General features: G+C 54.3%; 1 pseudogene; it reads left to right on the forward strand.

The window, feature by feature from the left end:
• Positions 1–17,314: 17,314 nt before the first annotated feature.
• Positions 17,315–21,473, forward strand: LOC140220228 (uncharacterized; annotated as a pseudogene).
• Positions 21,474–22,416: the final 943 nt, after the last annotated feature.

Genomic DNA, 22,416 nt, shown 5'->3' on the forward strand with positions numbered 1-22,416 from the left:
CTATCAGCTGACCAACAGCAAGCCAAACTTGTTGTGCATAGCAGCAGTGAACAAGAAGGTGCGCAACTGTTTCTGGTTGTTGGCTGCAAAGTGTGCAAGCATTATCACTCTGGAGGCCACGCCGCTTACGACGAGCTGCTGTCCAGATCCTTTTCCGGAGGGCCAGCCAAATAAAGAATTTAATTTTTAGAGGAGCCCATGCTTTCCAGATGACCCTATAAGCCGGGTAATTAGTGGAGCCGTAGAAGAAGGATTTGTAAGCGGATCGCGCAGAGTATAGCCCAGAGCTCTCCCATCACCAGGCTATTCTTTCCTCGACTCCGTGGCGCAGCTGGATGTCAGAGACCGCGTGCCACAGCTGAACATACTGGTGCAGTGTACTCACTGTAGACCGTCCGGCAACATCTTTGATCCATTGTTTCTGGAGCAGTTCATCAGCTATTGTTCTGGTTCTCCTGATCTTAGGTGTGACCAGTTGGCAGAGCTCCGGAGCAAGTATGCATGGGGAAGATTGGCCCAACCAATTGTCAGTCCAGAATAGGGCAAGTTTTCCATCCCCCAGCTCCACAGTAATTGATGCCTAGAAGATAGCTAGCAGGTTTCTATCATTGTCGAAGTCCGTCTGCAAATGTCTCCAGGGTCTTTGGGCGTCAGTTCGTCTTAGCCATAGCCATTGTAGCCTTAATGAAAGTGAAACAAGACGCAGGTCCGGGACACCAAGTCCACCGAATTTGAAAGGCCTGCACGCTACAGGCCAAGCAACTGCACACTGTCCCCCATGAGCTTTCTGTTTACCGGCCCATAAGAACCCCTTTCTCATTTCATCTATCTGTTGCAAAACTGAGTTAGGTACCTTCAACGCTATCAGATTGTGTGTGCACTTGGAGCTCAGGACAGACTTGACCACAATATGTCTACCTGCCTTGTTCATGAGTTGGGTCTTCCACGCTGGGATTGAGTTGGAGATCTTGTCAATCAGCAGTTGGAAGTGGGATTTCCACAACCGGCCAACGGTTAGTGGCAGCCACAGGTACTGGACTGGGAAGTTTGCAACCTGAGCAGGGAAAATGTTACTCACTCTCACTATCTGCTCATCTGTGCAAGCGATGGGGATGATCTGGCTCTTGTGCAGGTTCGTCTTTAGGCTAGAAGCTTGACCGAAAAATTCCAGCACCTCCCTGATGGTGACGATGTCTTGAATTTGTGGTGATGCGAAGATGATCACATCATCAGCATAAATTGAGCATTGATGTTGGACACCCTGTATGGCAGGCTCAGCCAGAACACCTAGCTGTTTAGCTTTCTGGAGAAGTTTATGCAAGACCTCCATTAGCAGAATGAAAAGCATAGGTGATAACGGGTCGCCCTGTCTTAAACCTCTTGCATTGTGTATAGTCCTGCCAGGTGACCCATTGAGTAAAATCCGGGTAGAAGCAGACGAGGTAAGGACGGATATCCACTCCCGCCATTTCGCCCCAAAACCCTGAGCCTGAAGGACCTGTAACAAGAATGGCCAGCTAACAGTGTCGAATGCCTTCGAAATGTCTAGCTTGAGTAGGAGGCTTGCTTTTTGTTTTTGGTGTAGGGTCCTAGCAGCCTGCTCAACATATTTGAAGTTGTCGTGGATGGACCGGTTCTTTATGAAGGCACTCTGGTTAACATCTACCAGCCTGTGCAGGTGGGGCGCTAGCCGATTTGAAAGAAGTTTAGCGACTATCTTTGCGAAGCTATGCACAAGACTGATCGGGCGGTAATCAGTCGGGGAGGCAGCATCCTGACGCTTTGGCACCAGAGTTATGAGAGCTGTGTTAAGGTGGCCGAACTGGGCGCAGGTCGTTCTGTAGAAAGCATTAAAGGCAGCTAGCACCTCATTTTTTTTATCACAGACCAGGAAGCTTTGTAGAACTCCGCGGTGAACCCATCTGGACTGGGCGCTCGTTCATTTGGTAGGCTTCTGATCGTGTCCCAAATCTCACGCTCTGAGAATGGCGCATCCAACTGACTCAAATCACAGGCTTGCATGTCCAAAGAGAGGATATCAATGGCCTCAGTTGTAACAGACGGAGTGCCCATAATAGCCTGGAAATAGGAAAGCAACTGTTCCTCCTTTTGTTCATGCGTGAGAGCAGTGACCCCATTATGCTCGAGCTTGGAGATAAATCTTTTCTTCAGACGGTAACTCGCCTGCATATGGAATAGCCTCGAGTTAGCATCCCCATCCTTGAGAAATAACAGCCGAGAGCGCTGTCGTGCCATGTTCCTTTCGAAGGACGCCAGACCCAGTGTTCTGAATTTCAACTGTTTCCTCAACCTTGCTTCATCATCTGTTAGTGTCCTTCGTTCCTGGGCGTGATCTAACTAGAGGATCAGCGTCTTAGCCACTAGGAGCTGTGTCCGGATCTGCCCAAGACATCGACTGCTCCAGCTTTGAAGAGCTCTCGCTACGCTCTTGAGCTTGTGATCCAGGGAGATGAAGGGGTCGTTAGTTGGGCAATTGTTGGACTAGGCATGGGAGATGGTGTCCAGGTAGCCTGGTAACTTCGGCCACCAAGGCTCAAAATGGAAACGGCGCTTAGGAGAGAACTTGGCATTGGTTGCCAGAAGGAGCGGGCAATGGTCGGATGCTCTCGACGACAGAGCTTGGAGGAGAGCTAGGGGGTAGCGTGTCTGCCACACAATGGAGACCATAACACGGTCGAGCTGAGCCATGATAGGTTCGTTACGCTCGTTGCTCCAAGTATAACGGCGGCCGTGCAAATACACGTCGTTCAGGTGAAGCTCATCAACCAAGCGCCGGAATCTACCAATGTTGCGTTGGTTGATATTGGACGTGTTCTTGTCAGTAGCATGCAAGATCAAATTAAAGTCTCCAGCTATCATCCACAAGGGTAAGGCCATTTGTTTAACTGCTCAGAGTTCATCTAGGAATTCGACTTTGTCACTATCAGTCTGTGGTCCATATACCGTTGTGAGGCTCCACTGGTCCTCATGTCCCGCAAGTGCAACGGTGACTGTGATAGAGTGGCGTCCAGTATGCAGTAAGGAGCACGAGGCTATGGGTCTTTTGCAAGCAACAAGAATACCGCCTCGAGTGCCCAACGATGGCAAGAAGGAAAACGTGGAGAAGTCACTGCCCAACATTTCAGCAATAAGAAAAGGGGATATCATATCCAGCTTTGTCTCTTGCAGATAGACAATAGCGGCATTTGTCCCTAAGGGTGTCACGGCGGCATCGTGCATTCAGACCGCGCACGTTCCACACCAGGATTGCAACGTTGGCGGCCGCTTCCATGGCTTGCGGACGCGACCTTTGGCGGAACAGAACTCCCAGCACGCTAGGCGCAAGCCCCTCCAACCTAGCCAGCGATCTGCATCAATTGTTCATCGGACAGATCATTAGACAGTGGCAGTATGTCACGGAGCGCATCAAAGTGCTTAGGCTCCATAGTGGTGTTAAGGAACTTGTCAAACTCGCAAGGAGTTAAACAGTTGGGGTCGGCATCCTGCGGGAGGACGCCCAGTTTCTTCATGGCAAGTATCTCACCCTTACATGAAGGGCGTACAGTAACGTTGAGCGGCTTGCTGGCCAATCTTTGACTTCTGCGTGGCGTTGTGGTCGGCAGAGTTGGCACCGTGGAGGTAGCAGCCGGGGGGAGTTCTGCAAGTGCCGGTCGGCGGGCAAGCCGCATGCTGTTGATGAATGCCGCAGCTTTCTCCCTCGCAACCGTGTAGGAATCCGGCTGTGCAGGTGACATGGGAGGGGCGGACGGGCGTGCAGGCGTGGTAGTGTCATCCAAAACCCTGCTCTCACATGGTGGCATTTACGGTAGCGGCGAGGGAGCAGGAGAGGCTGCTGGGGCATCCTGAACCAAGGCGTGGCCAGGAGTGGGCGCCGTCTCAAAGTAGAGGGTAGGTTCGCGAGAATCCGGAGCACCGGAACAGCGACTGGTAGCTTCCAGGATCATAGGGTCTTCCAAGTCTGGGGTCAGGCAAAAGCACCTAGGTAGGAACGAGTCGGGCTCAGGATCAGACCTTGGTGGGTTAGGCGTAACAGTAGCCCATGAGCCCACAGCCAGGATTCCTTCATGCAGAGACCGGGGCTGTACCAGAGATGTCGCAGGGCATGAGTGCGCCGCACGTCTAACACCGTCAAAGGGGCCGAACCCCGTTCCAGCATGTCGAGCTGACCGTCCGTTTCGGGCAGAGGGGGGTAGTACGACCGAGCGAGAGCCCCGCTCCTCCTGCGAGGAAATTTACTTGGTCGTCACCATCGAGGTGGTCGTCTGCTGCCCCAACATCATCACCGGCGAACGCTTGTTCTGGGAGTACACCTGCTGTACAGGAGGAAAAGCACAATCCTCGTGGTGAGGGGCGGAACGCGCCTGCGGTGTTAGAGTAGACAGCGGCGGTGTTCCGGCGGTCCTTCTGTAGCTTGGCCCGGCACCCGTGTCACCAGGGTAGCAGGAACCATCCTCGAAGCCGGGCCTAGTGTAGAAACCGTGCAGCACAGGACTGTGGCTGCGGTTGCCGCTGTGCCCGTGATCAGGGTCACCGTCATGACCCGAATCGCTGTCGTCACTAGACGGCGGTGAGGGGGAAGGTGAAGGGGAGCGAGAGCGGAAATCGGCGATGTGGCGAAGCCGGATGACGACATCGTAGGCCAAAAACTTCTTCTGGCGCAGATATGGGGGTAGGTTTCCCTAGATACGCTGCATCATTGGATCGTCATATTGGGTTAGCAGCTCATGCTCGGGAATCGATAGCTTGACGCGACGCGGGATCCTACTGGGGTCGTCCGTCCATGCCTGGACCTTGATCTTGCTCATGTCGGAGTGGTCAGCGTGCACCTCTTCCACGCGTTTGACCCAGCAAGAAGGGGCCAGCACCTTCCTCACCACCTGGCAGCCCCAAGCATGCGGCGGCACCCTGTCGAGCTCAAGGGCAACACAGTAGAACAGCGTCCGCTGCTCAACACGGGCAAGGCACGTCCAAGGCCGTAGGATGAACCGGAAACCGCTGACGGGGACGTCGCCCGCGGCCAACGCAGCGTCCCTCGCGCACTGCGCGGTGAAGGAGATGATGAAGTTCTCAGGCCAGAACCGTCTAATAAGGAAGTTATCCTGACCGGCGACCGGCAGCTCAGACAGAGCGCGACGCAGCCCGTCGAGTGGGAAGTTTGGTGGGGCTCCCGGTGCGACCGCAAGCAAGGTGAACCGCAGCCGCTCCTCCTCCGCGTCCATGAGCTCATCCTGAGAGAGGAAGCAAGTAACCTCAGCTGGCCGGCTATCGGGGAGGCCCAGGGTGGACTCATCATCATACAGCACCAGATCACTGGCGTCATCAGCGCCTGAGCCTGACGGCCCCTCCCGCAGAGGAGGCCGTGGTAGGCTCGGGTGCTGGGGCAGTGGCATGTGTAAATGATGCGAGGAGCGCGGGAAAGAGCCCATCCCCGAAGACGCCCGGCGGCGGACAGCCTGATGAGACGAGGAGCGGCCCCTGGTGGTGTGGCCGATGCTAGGGGAGGGTGGCGAAGGAGTACGAGAAAGGGCGTCGCAGCCGCGCGGTTTAGGCGGAGAGTCGTGGCGCGTCCGCACGAAACGATGAGGACCCCCACTGGTGCCGGAGGAGGCGGAGCTCGTGGGGCTTCGGGGCCGCTTGCAGTCCCGCGCCAGATGCCAAAAGTCGCGGCAACGAAAACATCGGGTTGGTCGGCGGCATTGCGCAATGAGGTGAGTGGAGGAGAAGCAGTTGAGACACTTCCCGTAGAGCTCCTCCAGAATGCGTCAGCCGGCTGGGGGGGTGCAGGACCGCCTCGAACTGGCGCTGGGCCCGCCGCTGTCGACGTCGACGGCGAGATCTGCTCCGCTTCCCCTCCGCCGTGGACCAGCCCTCCCCGGGAGGCGTCACCTGGGATGGCGCAGTCCCTTCCGTCGGGGGGACCAGGGAAGAATGGGGCTTGTGGGGCCCCTCAGCAAGCTGAGGGTGACGTGATAGGAGGCCATGGGCGAGGAGAGTCGAGCCGCGACGTCCCATCGGACGGCGGTCGGAATCCGTCACCGGGCCAGATCTAGTCCCGTCCCACGCAGCTGGGGGGGCAGAAGCGGCATGGTGGGGGGGGGGGGGGAGAAGGGGGCGCATCGACCGCGGCAGCCGCGGCCTTTGTGGTAAGTGGGGTGCGAAGGAGGATGTCACGGTAGCTGGGGTGGGGCGAGGCGCACATGGAGGTATCGGAATCGGATTCGTCGAGCCAATGAACATGCTTCCCCCTCCCGCCCGAGGCGTTGCAGGGGTGGAAGGGCGCCACGAGGGGGGAGAGCTTGGAGGTTGGGGAGGTGGTCGCCGGCGCCGGGGTGGTTGCCGGCGAGGGGTGGTCATGGGGACTGAGGAGGGGGGAGCGAGGGGAGTGTGAAGGAGCCATCCTTTTTCACTGACATCCCCACCGGCATCACTGATTCAACATTCGAGCTAAATCAACAAAGCAGATCACCTCCATAGGTCTCACCAGAAAAGCGGAATAGGGAGGAGGAGGGATAGTACCTGTTGGGGGGAAATATTAACGATCTCCCCAAGCCCATGGAAACAACAAAACGTAAAGGCCCAGGCCCACCTAAGGTAGCAAGATTGCCGTCGGCCCAATATGGGAGGGAGAGGCCACGTTCCGCCTCGCCCGACCCGGTGTCCTGGGGTCGGACATTCCCGACCCCTTGAACACTAAACTCCGCCTCGCCCGACCCAGGGGACCGGGGTCGGGAGCGCCCAACCCCCGCCGCAAAACTCCGCCTCGCCCGACCCTGGGCACGGGGGTCAGACTCGTTCGGGCCCACAAGACAAATATCCGCCTCGGGCGCAGATCGGAGGATCAGGGCGCGGATCTCGTGGGTCCCCCTATCGACCTCACCATAAATGCGCCGCGGCACTGGCATGCAGAAAGGAGCTGGCGCTCCCAATGCAACCTGTCACGAGTACCCATGCGTGACCGTGCGGCGTCAGCTGCAGTGGCCGCGGCTCCCTCTGATTCGCCACAGGGTACTCATGGCCCGCACCATCCAGCACAGGAGGGCGTTCCGCTTGTTCTCGTACCCCGCGCTCCCGATGATAGGGACGCGACGTCCGCGTCTCACGGGTGATCAGCAAGATAACAGAATCGACCATCCTCCTCGGCGGGCACAGATGCCAAGACTGAACATCATCATCATGCTCGGCAGCAACGGCGACCGGAGAGATCATCGACAGGATCTGGAGGAAACCACCCTCTCTCGACGGGTGTGCTAACAGGAGCCGGAGGCTGGAGCAAGGGGCGGCGGCCCTGGAACTTGGTCCCTCTCTTATGTTGTATTTTACTTAGCTTTGTTCGTCTCTCTCACTTGCCCCTGACGCCCGGTCTCACCTGTAACCCCGGTGGCTCCCTTGCGCTATAAAAGGAGAACCGGGGGCTTGAGACAAAGGGGCTCAAGCAAACAGAACACACTTACACCCACTTAGAGCATCAGTGCACACCTAAGAGACCTGGGATCAGCTCCCTCTCTCACACTCCTGTAACCCCTACTACAGAACCCCGCGTGGGCAACACGAGCAGCTCCCGATACTGGACATAGGGCGTTCCCTTGCCCGAACCAGTCTAAACCCCTTGTCTCCCACGCCACCATCCGAAGCCTTACGCGCATAAAAGAAATTTACTAGTCTAAGTCTTGACCCGCTAATCTTGACAACGACAGTTGGCACGCCAGGTAGGGGACCTTTGCTCGTACATCTCCGGCTTCAGATGGCCAGCCACGACGCCAGCTTCGCTTCGGGCTCCCTGATCCGCTTCGGGAGTCTGGACTTCCTTGCCACCGGGGAGGGGATCGAGCTGATCCCTCTCCTCGTCTTGCCCGCTCGCCCCACCATCCCCGGCTCCGCCGCCGGGACAGCGGCGAGCAGCCAGGCGCGCGCCGGAGGCCCTTCCTCAGGGGGGCGGCTCTTCGGGCTGCGCAATGCCGCGGTGACCTACGGTCGCCTCCTGATGCGGTCCATGACCGTGTTGCCCGTGAGCAACGAGCTCGTAGGCATGGCGAGGACGATTTCCGACACCGGCTCCGACAATGGGAGCCACCACCCTCGCGCGAGTGCTTCATGGCCGACGTACACTTCGAGGGTCCAACGACGACGGCGCTGAAGGGAGGAAAAGGACTCCCCTACCGTGCGCCACGGCTACGACTGGAGCCCTTGGCAAGGCCCCGGTGCGACCCCAGCAGCCGGAGGCGCGCGCGGCGTCCTGCCAGGAGGTCGAGCACCCCCGCTACGAAGGCGGGGCACGACAACGGGCACGCGACGTCCAGCAGCGCATCTGCACGGATGAAGAACGCCCTCAGCTCTTCACTCGCGCCAGCCAGAACATCGCCACCGCGGCAGCCCTACTCCGATGACTCCCCGAGCCGGCAACGCCCGAGGAGCGTCAGGCGCGCCAAGAGGTGCGCAACCTGCTCGAGTGTGTCGCGTCCAGCAGGCGGAAAGCTCCGTGTTCTGGCGACGCGGGCAAAACGCCAGCAGGGCAATGCCCGATGCACCTCCAGAGAGGTGGGGGGAGTCTGTTCACCAGCCTCCTCCTAGGGCAAACCAGGCCGCGTCCGCTTGACGGACACCACCGCCCGCAGGAGGCGGGGCTCGGTCCGTTCACCGACGTGGCGGCCCTGTTCGCGACGCTCGTGACACCCTAGATGCGTGGAGGTGCTCCCGCGCGGACAAGGAGGAGAGGGTAGATCGCGGCTACCACGTCCACCACGGCAGGCGCTACAACAGCGAAGAAGACCGCAGCCCGAGTCCCGACCCGGCGGGGCCCCGGGCCTTCTCCGCGCGCATCCTGAACGCGCCGTTTCCGCCGCGCTTCAGGCAACCAACGAATGTGGCCAAATACTCGGGGGAGACGAACCCCAGGGTATGGCTTAGTGACTACCGGCTTGCATGTCAGGCCGGTGGGGCGGACGATGACTTGTTCATCATCCGCAACCTTCCACTCTTTCTGGCCGACTCGGCACGAGCCTGGCTGGAACATATCCCTTCGTGTGGGATCCGCAGCTGGAACGACCTTAAGGAGATATTCGTGGGAAACTTCCAGGGCCCGTACACGCGCCCCGGAAACTCAGGACCCGCCGCCAGGGATCAGACGAGTCCCTCCGGGACTACATCCAATGCTTCTCTAGGAAGCGCACCGAGCTCTCCAACGTCACGGACGCCGACGTCATAGGGGCCTTCCTGGCAGGAACCTCCTGCCGGCCCCTCATCCCCGAGCTAGGGCGCCAAGGCCCGCGGACCACGGAGGAGCTCCTCAATATTGCCACCAGCTACGCCTCAGGCGAAGAGGCCATTGGAGCAATCTTCGACCACTCCAAGGGCAAGGCAAAGCGGGAGGAGGGTGCTGACGAGGGCACCTCAAACCGCCAGCAGAAGAAGAAGAGCAAGCAGCGGCACGAGGCTCCCCTCGTGGCTGCTGTTGAGCGCAAGCAAGGACAGCCGCCCCCAGAGGGCACCCCTGGCTTCTTCGACAAGCTGCTCGAGGGGCTGTGCCTGAACCATGAGTTCCCTGTGAAGCATGCCTACAAGGACTGCAACCTGGTGAAAGGCGACTGGAGACAGAAGCCCGATGAGGAGAAGAAGGATGACGAGGAGAAGGAAGACGGCTTCCCCAAGGTGGACGGCTGCTTCATGATCTTCAGCGGCCCAGCAGCGTACGACTCCAAGCGCTGTCAGAAGCTGGATGTAACAACTCTACCTAAATTAAGTGCTTTTTAACTCTAAACCAGTGACAAATCAAATCCCTAAGTTTGTGTGGAGTGACAAATGTGAAGAAGCTTTCCACACCTTGAGGCAATTATTGACTTCTGCGCCAGTTTTAGCTCAGCCCGACACCACTAGGCCATTTGATGTGTATTGCGATGCCTCTAGCACTGGACTTGGTTGTGTTCTTATGCAAGACAGCCGAGTCATTGCCTATGCCTCGCGAGCATTACGGCCACATGAGTTGAACTACCCTACTCATGATCTTGAGTTAGCGGTGTTCATGCTCTGAAAATGTGGAGGCATTATCTCATGGGAACCCGATGCAACATCTATACAGATCACAAGAGTCTTAAATATATATTCACTCAAGCAGACCTCAACATGCGTCAACGGAGATGGTTAGAATTAATCAAGGATTATGACCTAGAAGTACATTATCACCCAGGAAAGGCCAACGTAGTTGCAGATGCACTCAGCCGCAAGGTCCATTGTAACTGCTTATCGGCGGTTAATTATGCCGAGACCCTGTGTCACGAAATGGCTAAGCTTAACTTGGAAATTGTTCCACACGGCACCTTAAGTCATATTTCTCTGGAGCCCACCCTGCTTGACCAAATAATTCTAGCACAGCTAGAGGACAAAGAGATAAACCTTATCAAAGCGAAACTTGCACAGGAGGACGAAGGATATAAACGTTTCCGACGGGATTGGAAAGGAGTGGTACTTTATGAAACTCGACTTGTAGTTCCAAATGATCCCGAGCTTAAGAAACAAATTCTGGACGAAGCACACCTGTCCAAGTTCTCGATTCACCCCGGCAGTACCAAGATGTATCACGATCTCCGACAAAATTTCTGGTGGAGTGGGATGAAACCCGACATTGCTCGATATGTTTCAGAGTGTGATACCTGTCAGCAAGTTAAGGCAAGCCACTTGAGGGTAGCTGGCCCCTTGCAGCCGCTGCCTATTCCCTCGTGGAAATGGAAAGACATAAGCATGAACTTTATAGTCGGACTACCCAATACCTCCCGCAAGCATGACTCCATATGGGTTATAGTAGACCGACTAACCAAAACGGCACATTTCCTTCTAGTACACACCACCCACACCATACATAAATATGCAGAACCGTACCTTGATCGGATTGTTTCCTTGCATGGTGTACCTAAAACGATCATCTCTGATCGAGGTAGTCAGTTTGTAGCACACTTTTGGGAGCAGTTGCAATTTTCACTTGGCACGAAGTTGATCCGCAGTTCCACATATCACCCTCAGACCGATGGGCAAACTGAAAGGGTTAATCAGATTTTGGAAGATATGTTGCGCGCCTGTGCTATTCATTATGACAAGAACTGGGATAAATGTTTGCCATTAGCGGAATTCTCCTACAACAACAGTTACCAAGCTAGCCTGAAAATGGCACCTTTCGAGGCCTTGTATGGACGTAGATGCCGAACCCCTCTGAGCTGGTCGCAACCCGGAGAGAGAACGGTGTATGGACCTGACCTGGTCATAGAGGCCGAAGAAAAAGTGAGAGTCATCCGCGAAAATCTCAAGGTCGCCCAATCTCGACAGAAGAGCTATTCCGATCAAAGAAGAAGACCCATCCAATTTAAGGTTGGAGATTTTGTATACCTACGGGTTTCACCGACCAAAGGCGTACAACGTTTTGGAGTAAAGGGAAAGTTAGCCCCGCGCTATATTGGTCCCTACAAGATCGTAGAGGCGTGTGGACCCGTAGCGTACCGAGTAAAACTTCCAGAGAAGATTGCAGCGATACACGATGTTTTCCATGTCTCGCAACTCAAGAAGTGCATCAGGATTCCAACTGAGATCATTACCCCGGAAGAATTGGAGATTGAACCCGATTTATCGTATAAGGAGTATCCAGTTAAGATCCTCGATCGGAAGGAAAGACACACTCATCGGCAAATGGTCAAGATGTACAAAATTCAGTGGAGTCACCATACGGAAGATGAAGCGACATGGGAGACGGAAGAATATCTCAACGCTAACTTCCGCGGTTTTCTTTTTGGTCAAGGAGGTACGTTGCACCAGCCACACTAGTTCTTTCTGCACTTGAATCTCGGGGCGAGATTCCTTTAAGGGGGGTAGGCTGTAACAACTCTACCTAAATTAAGTGCTTTTAACTCTAAAGCAATGACAAATCAAATCCCTAAGTTAAGAAGTGAAATGACCTTTATAAACCTAAGAAGCTCTCTTTTGGAGTTTGGTTTAAAGCTTGAAATTCTATATACAAACTTAAGTTTCTGCCCAAATAAGAGTTGTAAAACTTTTAAATTCCAACAACTTTTGTTAAAGGCACTTTGACCATTTCGGAGTGAAAGGAAGTAAAAAACAACAACCAAAGCCAGCTTTCCTAAAGGACCCTGAAAATCTCTTAAGTCTTGAAATTCGAGTTTTCCTCCATCTTTGCAAGCTTTCATCTCCCGTTTTTCTATCTAAACTCGAGTCAGAGCCTTAATAGAAGTTGTAGTACCTCAAGAGTGTTCCAACTTTGTTACACTGACCCAGATCCAAATCAGACCCGAGCTTGTGCAAAATCCCGATCACAGTGAGGTAAACCAGTCAACTCGCCCCGGATGCTCCAAAATCCTAAGTCTGGAATCCCAGATTTTTGGCTAACTTTGGTCGGAAATATCTTTGAATCCTCTTACAATCAAAACCGACACCTTAAACAAAGTTTGAAGAACGATCAGAGTTGGGCAAGTTTGTTTAAGGGAGTTTCGGGAGTTGTGTTGAAAGATTCGGAGAAGGATCGCTCCAAAGCTGGTCGGGCTTGCTGCCCGAAGGGAGCCTCGACACCCGCGCGCCCGAGCATGTTCGCTCGCGCGCTGCGCGCCGCGTGGCCGCCGGCCACCGGTAGCTCACCGGTGCCCTATCACCAGCGCGACAGCGACAGGATGAGAGCCACGACGCCCAACCCGCACCCGCGACAGGACAGAGCGAGCGCAGGGCGAGCCAATCACCGGCCGCGCTCAGGTCGCCTTCCGCCTGCCACGGCTCTGCTCTGCCCACCCTATTCCGCCCGTTTGCCGAGAAAGCTGAGATGCCCCTGACGTCCCGCTTCTCCGCCCGCTCGCCCAACCCCCACGGTAGCCTTCCGCCTCGCCCGCCCGACAGATCGGAAGCCCCAGACGCGCGCCTCCCAAGGCCAATCGCCGCCGAAGACCACCCAGAGCTCCGCCTCCTCTGCCCAATGGCGTCATCGGCCAATGGCCGCCTCGCCCGAGCACTCGCCGCTCCCGACCTTATGCTTTCCCCACCGGAGCCCCGCCTCGACCCTCCGCGCCACCCCGGCCCTATAAAAGGGAACCCCCTCACCGGCAATGCCACCCTTTTGCCACTGCCCGCACCGCGCCGCCGCTTTCTCCTCTGCGCCCTGCTTTCTCCTCTGAGCCACCCCTTTCTTCCCGCGCCGCCGTTGAGCTTCCGTGGAGCTCACCCCCTTGCGCCACCACACACTCTGGCGACTTTGCCGCCACCCTCAAGTCGCTTCTTCCAACACACCAGCCGCCCGCTCCTCCGCGCGGTACTAGAGCTTGCTTGTGTCCACCAGAAGCACGCCGCCGCCGAACCACCATCAAAGTCTCGCCGCCGCCCAAGTCTTCGTGCGTACAACCTTCCCGCCCCAGCCTGCTCCTGCTCGGCCCCAAGGCTTCGCCGGTAGACCTGGAGGTAAGCTACTTAACCTCCCTGTCCTTTTCGTTTCGCCCGACCCCTGTCCTTTTTCGCTTCGTCCGACCCCTTTCTGTTCGGTTCGTCCGACCCCTTTCTGTTCGGTTCGTCCGACCCCTTTCCGTTCGGTTCGTCCGACCCTTTGTTTCGGTTCGCCCGACCCCTTTTCTTTTCGTCTCGCCCGACCTTTTCCCGTTCGTCTCGCCCGACCCTGCCAAGTTCGCCGACCCTTTCTCCGCCTCGCCCGAGGGCTCGGTTGTAACTTTTTCTTTGACCCGAGGGTATCGGTGAAATGTTTTCGGGGATTCCTCTGTGTTGAGTCTGAGGACCTCGGTACGGTTTTCCTTAAAACCTGAGGGTCAGACCCTAAGTTTTCCCCAATCCGACCCTCTCATCCTGCTCTCCACCAACCGAAGTTGAACTCCCCCACCTTTTCGGTAGCTTTGCTACCAGTGTCCATGTTAAAACATGAGTGTGTGAAATAACCATCTAAAATGTTTAACCCCTGCATTGCATTTCCGTGTAGAGTTGAATATCACCGACGGAACGTACGGCTTCATCCCGCACCGGAAGAAGACCTCGCCGAGGAACTGCACCCCTTCGAAGGAGAGCCCGAACCAGCGCAAGACCCCGACGACCCGCAAGCTTTTTATGAAGGCAAGCCCCAGTGCAGGAACTCCCTGTTTTACTTTCATGCCACTTATTGATCACTTGATTGCGCATTTACATTTCGAGGAGTTGTAATGGAACCTTAGATGCATAACTTAGTATCTTGTTTTTGAATACTAGTTGCTAAGACCGAGTAGTTGCATTGCTTAATAGGTTTTGGTAAAAGTCGAGTGATCTCCTGTCACTCGCAAGCTATAGGAGTTGAATGTTTCAGATTGTCGCAACTATAAGGACGACGGACGGGGTCAGGCTAGTGTTCGATGCTTGGTGGATTGCCCCGTCTGTCTAAATGAAACCGAACTAAGGTCGAAACGTGTCGGCGTTCGTGATCAAGTGTTTGAAAGTACTAATCTCATACCTAGTATGGGATGGGGAAGCCTAGTACCTGACTGAACTGGGGCGTGGCATACCTTCCAGCTGTCCTTGGAACGTCGTTCCCATGGTGCATCATGTGGGTGCAAGTGCGGTCACAGTGCAACAATAGGCCGGGACTGTGGAGCATTGCATGCCAAAGGAAGTTGGCCCTGACACGTGCCTAAGGGATCGATGGGGACGGCTGACAAATGAAGCGACCCTTCGTGGTGCGCGGATGTCGTGAGATTAGGTTTGCCATGCATGGTTAATAAAATTCGAATCGATTCGTCTACCTCTCACAGATTGGGACTACTTGATCGCTATTCTGCACTGAGTAAAGAGGGAACATGATGATGATTTTAATCTTGATGTTTGTTAAGTAATTGCTTGGAAACCATGTTTGTTTAGTATAAGTTGCTAATCTAGAATGAATAAAGAACATAGAACATGAGCTAAAAGGTTGAAAGTAAGGACCGACTTTAGACGCTTTTGGCAAGAAAACCCCAGAGCCAGAAAGCCTTGCATGTCTAGGTCTCGGTCGTGTCTTTCCGACGGGTCAGTCTTGCTGAGTACTAGTTGCTCAGCCTTGTTGTGGCTAATCTTTTTTAGGTAATGCCAATAGCTTGGGTGTTGGAACCACTTGGCCGACCGAGCTTCCTCCAAGCTGGACCGTCGAGTGGGATCCTTCCTCGGATGGCGAAGGAAGGAGTTTTTGATGTCATGATCGGCTCCGTCATGATGTCATGTATCGATGTTTAGCTTCCGCTAGTTTTTCCTTTGACTTCGAACCATGCAAAATTTCGGTTTGAATTTCCAAAAACTCTGATGTAATAAATTGTTGAACTATGTTGTCATGATGGAATGTTGTAATCTCTGTGCTACTCACCTTCGCGTGAGCGATGCTTCTCGATCCTGTTATGTGGTTTATCGGAGGAAATCCGACGATCGACCAAGTTGACTTGCTTAAAGTGCATAATCGCGTGTCAGGCGACTTCAATGCATTTTAGTCAGGTTAATTTGGGCGGTTCCGCCACACTGGAGCGCCGTGAAGTCTACGCGGCTGAGCCTGCGACACCGACCTTCCTCGACTGGTCGGGATCCGCCATCACCTTCAACCAGTCCAACCACCCGGGACGCGTCCGGCATCCGGGACGCTACCATCTCGTCCTCGACCCTATCGTCGGCACGACGCGCCTCACCAAGGTGCTCATGGATGGAGGCAGCGGCCTCAACATCCTCTACGCCGAGACCCTCGACGCCATGGGGATTGATCGCTCCCGCCTCCGCCCCAGCAAGGTGCCATTCCACGGTGTCGTGCCTGGGAAACAGGCAATGCCTCTCGGGCAGGTCGACTTGCCCGTCACTTTCGGGACCCCTTCCAACTATAGGAAGGAGGTCCTTACCTTCGAGGTGGTAGGATTCCGTGGAACCTACCACGCCATCTTGGGGTGGCCGTGCTATGCCAAGTTCATGGCCATCCCCAACTACACCTACCTCAAGCTCAAGCTGCTGGGGCCCAACAGGTGCGACGTCTTTCCAAAAGGCGTACGAGTGCGACGTAGAATGCTGCGAGTACGCTGCGGCCATTACCTTCACAGAAGATTTGGCGGTCTAGCTCGCGGAGGGCGCCGAGGACCAGCCCGACTCCAAGCAGTCGGTCACCTCCTTCGAGGCCACCGAAGGCATCAAGGAGGTCCTCCTCGACCCCAGCAGCTCCGACGGCCGGACCGTGCGGATGGGCGCTACCCTATCTCCCAAATAGGAAAGCGCGCTTGTCGACTTCCTCCACGCGAACAGCGACGTTTTCGCGTGGAAGCCCTCGGACATGCCCGGCATTCCGAGAGAAGTCACTGAGCACTCCTTGAACATCAAGGCCGGCTCCAAGCCAGTAAAGCAAGGTCTGCGCCGCTTCGATGAGGAGAGGCGCAAGGCCATCGGCGAGGAGCTCCAGAAGCTTTTGGCGGCCGGATTCATCAAGGAAGTGTACCACCCTGAGTGGCTAGCTAACCCTGTTCTTGTATGAAGAAATAATGGGAAATGGAGGATGTGTGTTGATTATACCGGTCCCAACAAGGCATGTCCAAAGGATCCGTTTCCTTTGCCACGCATAGATCAGATAGTTGACTCAACCGCCAGGTGCAAAACCCTTAGCTTCCTTGACGCGTACTCCAGCTACCATCAGATCGCGATGAAAGAATCCGACCAGCTCGCTACCTCTTTCATCACCCCCTTCGGCCCCTACTGCTACGTTAAGATGCCATTCGGCCTCAAAAACGCGGGGGCTACGTTCCAGCGATGCAAGCTGAAGTGTTTCGGGGACCTCATCGGGCGAACCGTTGAGGCTTACGTCGACGACATCGTAGTCAAATCCACGGTAACAGTTGTTTCGTCGTTCCCACTCGGCGAAGTGATACGGAACCAGGACGCCACGGGACGGATCGCGAAGTGGGCGCTTGAGCTCATGGACCAGGGAATCACCTATGCCCCCCGCACTGCCATCAAGTCCTAGGTACTCGCCGATTTCGTATCGCAGTGGACGGAGATCCAGACACCATCGGCGCCGGAGAAGCAGGAGTACTGGACAATGTACTTCGACGGATCGTTGATGAGGGCCCGCGCCGGAGCGGGCCTCGTCTTCGTCTCTCCTCTAGGCGTGCGCATCAGGTACATGATCCGCCTCCACTTTCCTACGTCCAATAATGTCGCCGAGTACGAGGCCCTCCTCAACGGGCTTCGCATCGCCACCGAGCTGGGCATCAGTCGGCTAGACGTTCGGGGCAACTCTCAGCTAGTCGTTGAAAAAGTCATGAAGGAGTGGAGCTGCCACGACCCCAAGATGGCAGCCTACTGTAACGAAGTTCGCAAGCTTGAGGACAAGTTCGACGGGCTAGAGCTCAACCACGTCGCAAGACGTTTCAACGAGGCAGCCGATGAGCTGGCGAAAGCAGCGTCCGGCCGAAAGCCCATACCCGACGGTGTCTTCGTCAGCGACCAGTTCAAGCCCTCAATCCGTTGCCAAGAACCGGAGAGGGTCGGCGACGCGCCACCAGCTCCAGACTCGGGCCCCGACCCAGGAGAGGTCGGCAACACGCCACCTGTCCCGGGCTCGGGCGCTGGCCCTGACAGGGTCAGCACTGCTTCGCCTGTCTCAGACTCTAAAGCCGACCCCTCCGACCCCGTGGTCATGGAAATCGCTGCAGACCCCACAGCGGGGGCTGACCCCCCGCCCGATTGGAGAGCCCCGTACCTCGACTACCTTGTCCGAGACACGCTCCCAGTGAACAAAACAGAGGCACGTAGGATTGCGCGTCGCGCCAAATCCTTCGTCATTATCGACCAAGAGCTGTACAAGAGAAGCCACACGGGCATCCTCCAGCGTAGCATCCCGATCGAGCAGGGAAAGGCACTAATTCAAGAAATCCACGCCGGAGCCTGCGGCCATCACGCCGCGCCAAGAACCCTCGTTGGCAACGCTTTCCGGCAAGGTTTCTACTGGTTGACAGTGGTCGCCGACGCCACCAACATGGTCCGCACCAGCGAAGGGTGCCAGTTCTTCGCGCACCAAACCCATCTGCCCGCGCAGGCACTCCAGACCATCCCATCACGTGGCCCTTCGCGGTCTGGGGGCTGGATCTCGTTGGGCCCTTCAAGAAAGCGCCCGGGGGCTTCACCCACCTGCTTGTCACCGTCGACAAGTTCTCCAAGTGGATCGAAGCACGACCGGTCGCGCAGATCATGTCCGAGCAGGTGGTACAATTCTTCACCAACATCATCCATCACTTCGGAATCCCCAACTCCATCATCATGGACAACGGCATGCAGTTCATCGGAAAGAAGTTTCTCCAGTTCTGTGATGACCACCACATCCGAGTGGACTGGTCGGCCGTGGCACATCCCCGCACGAACGGGCAGGTCGAACGAGCCAACGGCATGATACTCCAGGGTCTCAAGCCACGGATCTTCGACCGCCTCAAAAAGTTTGGCGGACGGTGGGTCGCGGAGCTCCCTGTAGTCCTTTGGAGTCTGAGGACAACCCCCAGTCGGGCGACTGGCTTCACCCCGTTCTTCATGGTCTACGGGTCCGAGGCCATCCTGCTCACCGACCTGGAGTACGGATCGCCGAGGGTCAAGGCATACAACGAACAAGGGAACAAGGCATTGCTCGGAGATGCACAAGATAAGCTCGATGAGGCACGCGATGTGGCCCTGCTGCACTCGGCCAAGTACCAGCAGGCCTTACGACGCTACCACAGCCGCAAGGTGCAAGGCTGAGCCTTCAACGTTGGCGACCTGGTGCTCCATCTCGTCCAGGATAACAGGGGTCGGCACAAGCGGACCCCTCCGTGGGAAGGTCCCTTCATCGTCGCGCAGGTCCTACGGCCAGGCACCTACAAGCTGGCGACCCCCGACGGACAGATCTTCAGCAATGCTTGGAACACAGAACTGTTGGAGGTATGCCCTAGAGGCAATCATAGAGATGATGATATTCCATTTGTATCCATGATTTGTATATTGTGTTCATTGAATATCCATTAAAGGCTACTTGAATTGATTTGCAATTATGTGAATTGTATGTGAAACTCTTTACTTGTATGGTTATTCTAAAGTTGTCCCTAGTCGGAGCTCATGTGAGGACACACATGAATATTAGACTAGCACATGTATTAGTTGATGACTATGTTTCACAAGTCATGGACATGGAGATGTTGAACTAAAAATGTGGGCACATGTGGAGACATGTACTAGGACTGACCCAGTACGAGAAGTAGTTCTCTCTTTAAACAACATATACGCTTTGTCCTTAGACCTGAGATTGTCGCATGTACTCAAGATGTGGATCGACTTACTTAGGGGCTATCAAACGCTACGCTGTAACAGGGTAGTTATAAAGGTAGCTTTTGGGTTTGTCAAGAAGCATGTTATGAGACATGGTCAATCAAGATGGGATTTTCCCCTCTCTGATTGAGAGTGATATCTCTAGGCCCCTCGAGTGATCGGATCCGAAAATGCATGGCCATGCTACGTACGGTTAAGAGTTAACCTACAAAGGGATTCCGAATCACAGGATCGAGAAAGAGCAGTTGGCTTGAAGCTAGACCAAATATCATGAGGCAAAAGGAATAGCATGTATATTATGTTGTGATGGTTCGTCTGATATGATCTTCGTGTGCGTATAGGAGTTGGCACGTCTTGCTAGAGGCCGCTACCGACTATTGGGCCGAGTAGGAGTACTCGGGCCATGTCTATACGTATCCGAACCCATAGGGTCACACACTTAAGGGGCTGGAAGCCCAATTCGGATGTAATCCGAGTTGGATTAGGTTTAGAAGTACTAATGGGCCTCGGACCCAGAGGCCCGTTAAAAACCTCTATAAATAGAGGGGTGGGGCACCCTAGGGTTCACACCTTTTGGCAAAACACATCTGCCGCGCCTCCCACACCCTCGCCTGTTGCAACTCGCGGATCTAGCAGTCCGGCTTGCGACGCTTCCTCCCTGCACGTGTGGATACCTTGGAGGTGTTGCGCCTGCAGCACTTGGACGAGCCGCCGCCGAGCCACGACGAGCCACCGACGAGCGACGACGAGCCGACGACGAGCCGCGACACGAGGGCGATCTTGCTGCACGTGGATGAGCTGCTGAGGAGCTGCTGGACGTTGACATGATCGACTACGTATGACTACGTTGATCGACTACGTACGACTACGTTGATCGTCTTCACTGCGTCGACGCAAATCTACATCTTCCGCACCAGTTGTGCGTCGAGTGGTAATCCCATGATCCTTATACGGCAGTTCTTCCTGGTTTTACGCAGTAAAAATTTTGATTTGCGCTAGTGTAGCCTACCTCGTATCCCTACAGTGGTATCAGAGCCGTAGCTGTTTAGATTTGGATTCAGGATGTGTGCATATGGAGATATGCGAGTTTTCAGTTTGATCTATGTCCTGGTTTCGTGCTCTTGCTGCAATGGTAGTGTAACGACATACTCCTACCGGTCGGTTTCCGCCATCGGAGTTAAGTGATACATGTAATTCCAGTTGCAGTGAGCGAAGATCAATATGATTGGTCGAATTGAAATCAGGGTCATACGCCAGCCGCATTAGATGTGCAATAGTAGATGGGATCTACTGCCGGGGTCGGGATTTTGCCGTATGCGTATGCTTCGGTAAATCAGCCGTAACTTTTCGGTACGATCTCGGATCGGGGCGAATTTTATATGAAAATTGATCTACAGAAAAAGTTACACATGAAATTCAATGGCGTTGCCATTTTCGGAGAAATTAGATTTCCCAAATTCGGCTTGGAAGATGGAGTTTCGGGCCTTTGAAGTTTGGAACGTTAGGACGCTTAACTCTGTTTTGCAGGATGTATGTATCTTGTGATCAGTATGGCCCTTTGTGTATGTGATGCATGTGTGTAACTCATTGGTGACCTACGTGTCGCGCGTACGGCAACACGGCAGGAGCCATATGTGTTGTCACTTTATTGTATTTAATGGTCTGCTTACCAATCTGTGATGATCCAAGCAACTATGTAATCTTCATTACTAGCTTCTTTACTAGCTATTAGGCGTAATGGCATGTTCTAGTTCTTGGAGGACTCATCACTAGAAGGATGGCGCACATGGAACATGGAGATGGAGATCACCATGGTGAACAGGTTCTATGGAGATGGAGATCACCATATGAAAACGGGCCATACTGTGTCACAACTGTGTGAATGCTATTCTGTTTATGTTTTACTTTCTGCATGCTGTGATGTTAGAAGTAGAATGATCCCTCACAAAGTTTAAGTCAGTATGCCCTCCCAACTAAAACTTGCACCGTCCCATGTCTTGTACAATTAGTGGTGGGTCTATGAAATTAGAGTGCCACTAGTTTTCCCTGATTAGATGAGTTTGTGTCGGACACTTACACGCATAAGGGTTGATTTGCTTAACAAGGTTATCTTAACGGTTAAGGACCTTGGGGCATATAGGTTGGGCGCCGACACATAGAGATGTCACCCAACAACAGGAGTCATATGTGATATGATTAGCAAAAGTTGCTTACCGATCTACCTTGTTTGCTAGCGGTGATGCTAAAGCTCACTAGTAGACTTGTTAGTTGTGGATCCTGAATCACTAAGTTTCAATAGAGGAATATTGATTTTAGTGGGAGTAGATTCTGTTAAAATAGTTTAATGTGATTTGCTCTATCATGGATACGTTTGTCTTAGTGTATTTTGCATTACTTTTGTTGTAGATTAAATGGCACCTAGCAGCACTACACCATTTGCTTTGCGTTCGGTCCTTGAGAAGGACAAGTTGAATGGAACAAATTACTTGGATTGGATCCGTAACCTGAGAATTGTTCTCAGGACTAAGAAAAAGGAAGATGTTCTAGAGAACCCACTACCAGAAGAACCTGCTGATGATGCACTCGCTGCTGCTAAGAATGCTTACAAGAAAGCATGTGATGCTAACCTTGAAGTAAGCTGCCTTATGCTTGCTTGCATGGAACCCGAGCTGCAGATGCAGTTCGAAACAAACCATGAGGCGCACGATATGATCGTGGCACTTAGAGACATGTTCCAAACACAAGCCAGGACTGAAAGGTTCAATGTGTCTAAAGCCTTTGTGGAGAGCAAGCTAGCAGAAGGCGCAGCAGTAGGACCACACATAATCAAGATGGTTGGTTACACTCAATGGTTGGAGAAGCTGGGCTTCCCACTGGGCCAAGAGTTGGCCACTGATTTCATTCTTTTGTCTCTTCCGCCTAGCTATGGGAACTTCATCTCGAACTACCATATGCATGGGACGGAGAAGGGTCTGAATGAGCTGTGTGGCATGCTTAAAACAGCAGAGGCTGACATCAAGAAAAGCGCTAGTACCAGCCATGTGATGGCTATACAGAACAAGCCTAGCTTTAAGAAGAAGGGCAATTCTTGGAAGAAGAAGG

This window comes from Setaria viridis, chromosome 8 (assembly GCF_005286985.2).
Source record: "Setaria viridis chromosome 8, Setaria_viridis_v4.0, whole genome shotgun sequence".
NCBI classification, from domain to species: domain Eukaryota; kingdom Viridiplantae; phylum Streptophyta; class Magnoliopsida; order Poales; family Poaceae; genus Setaria; species Setaria viridis.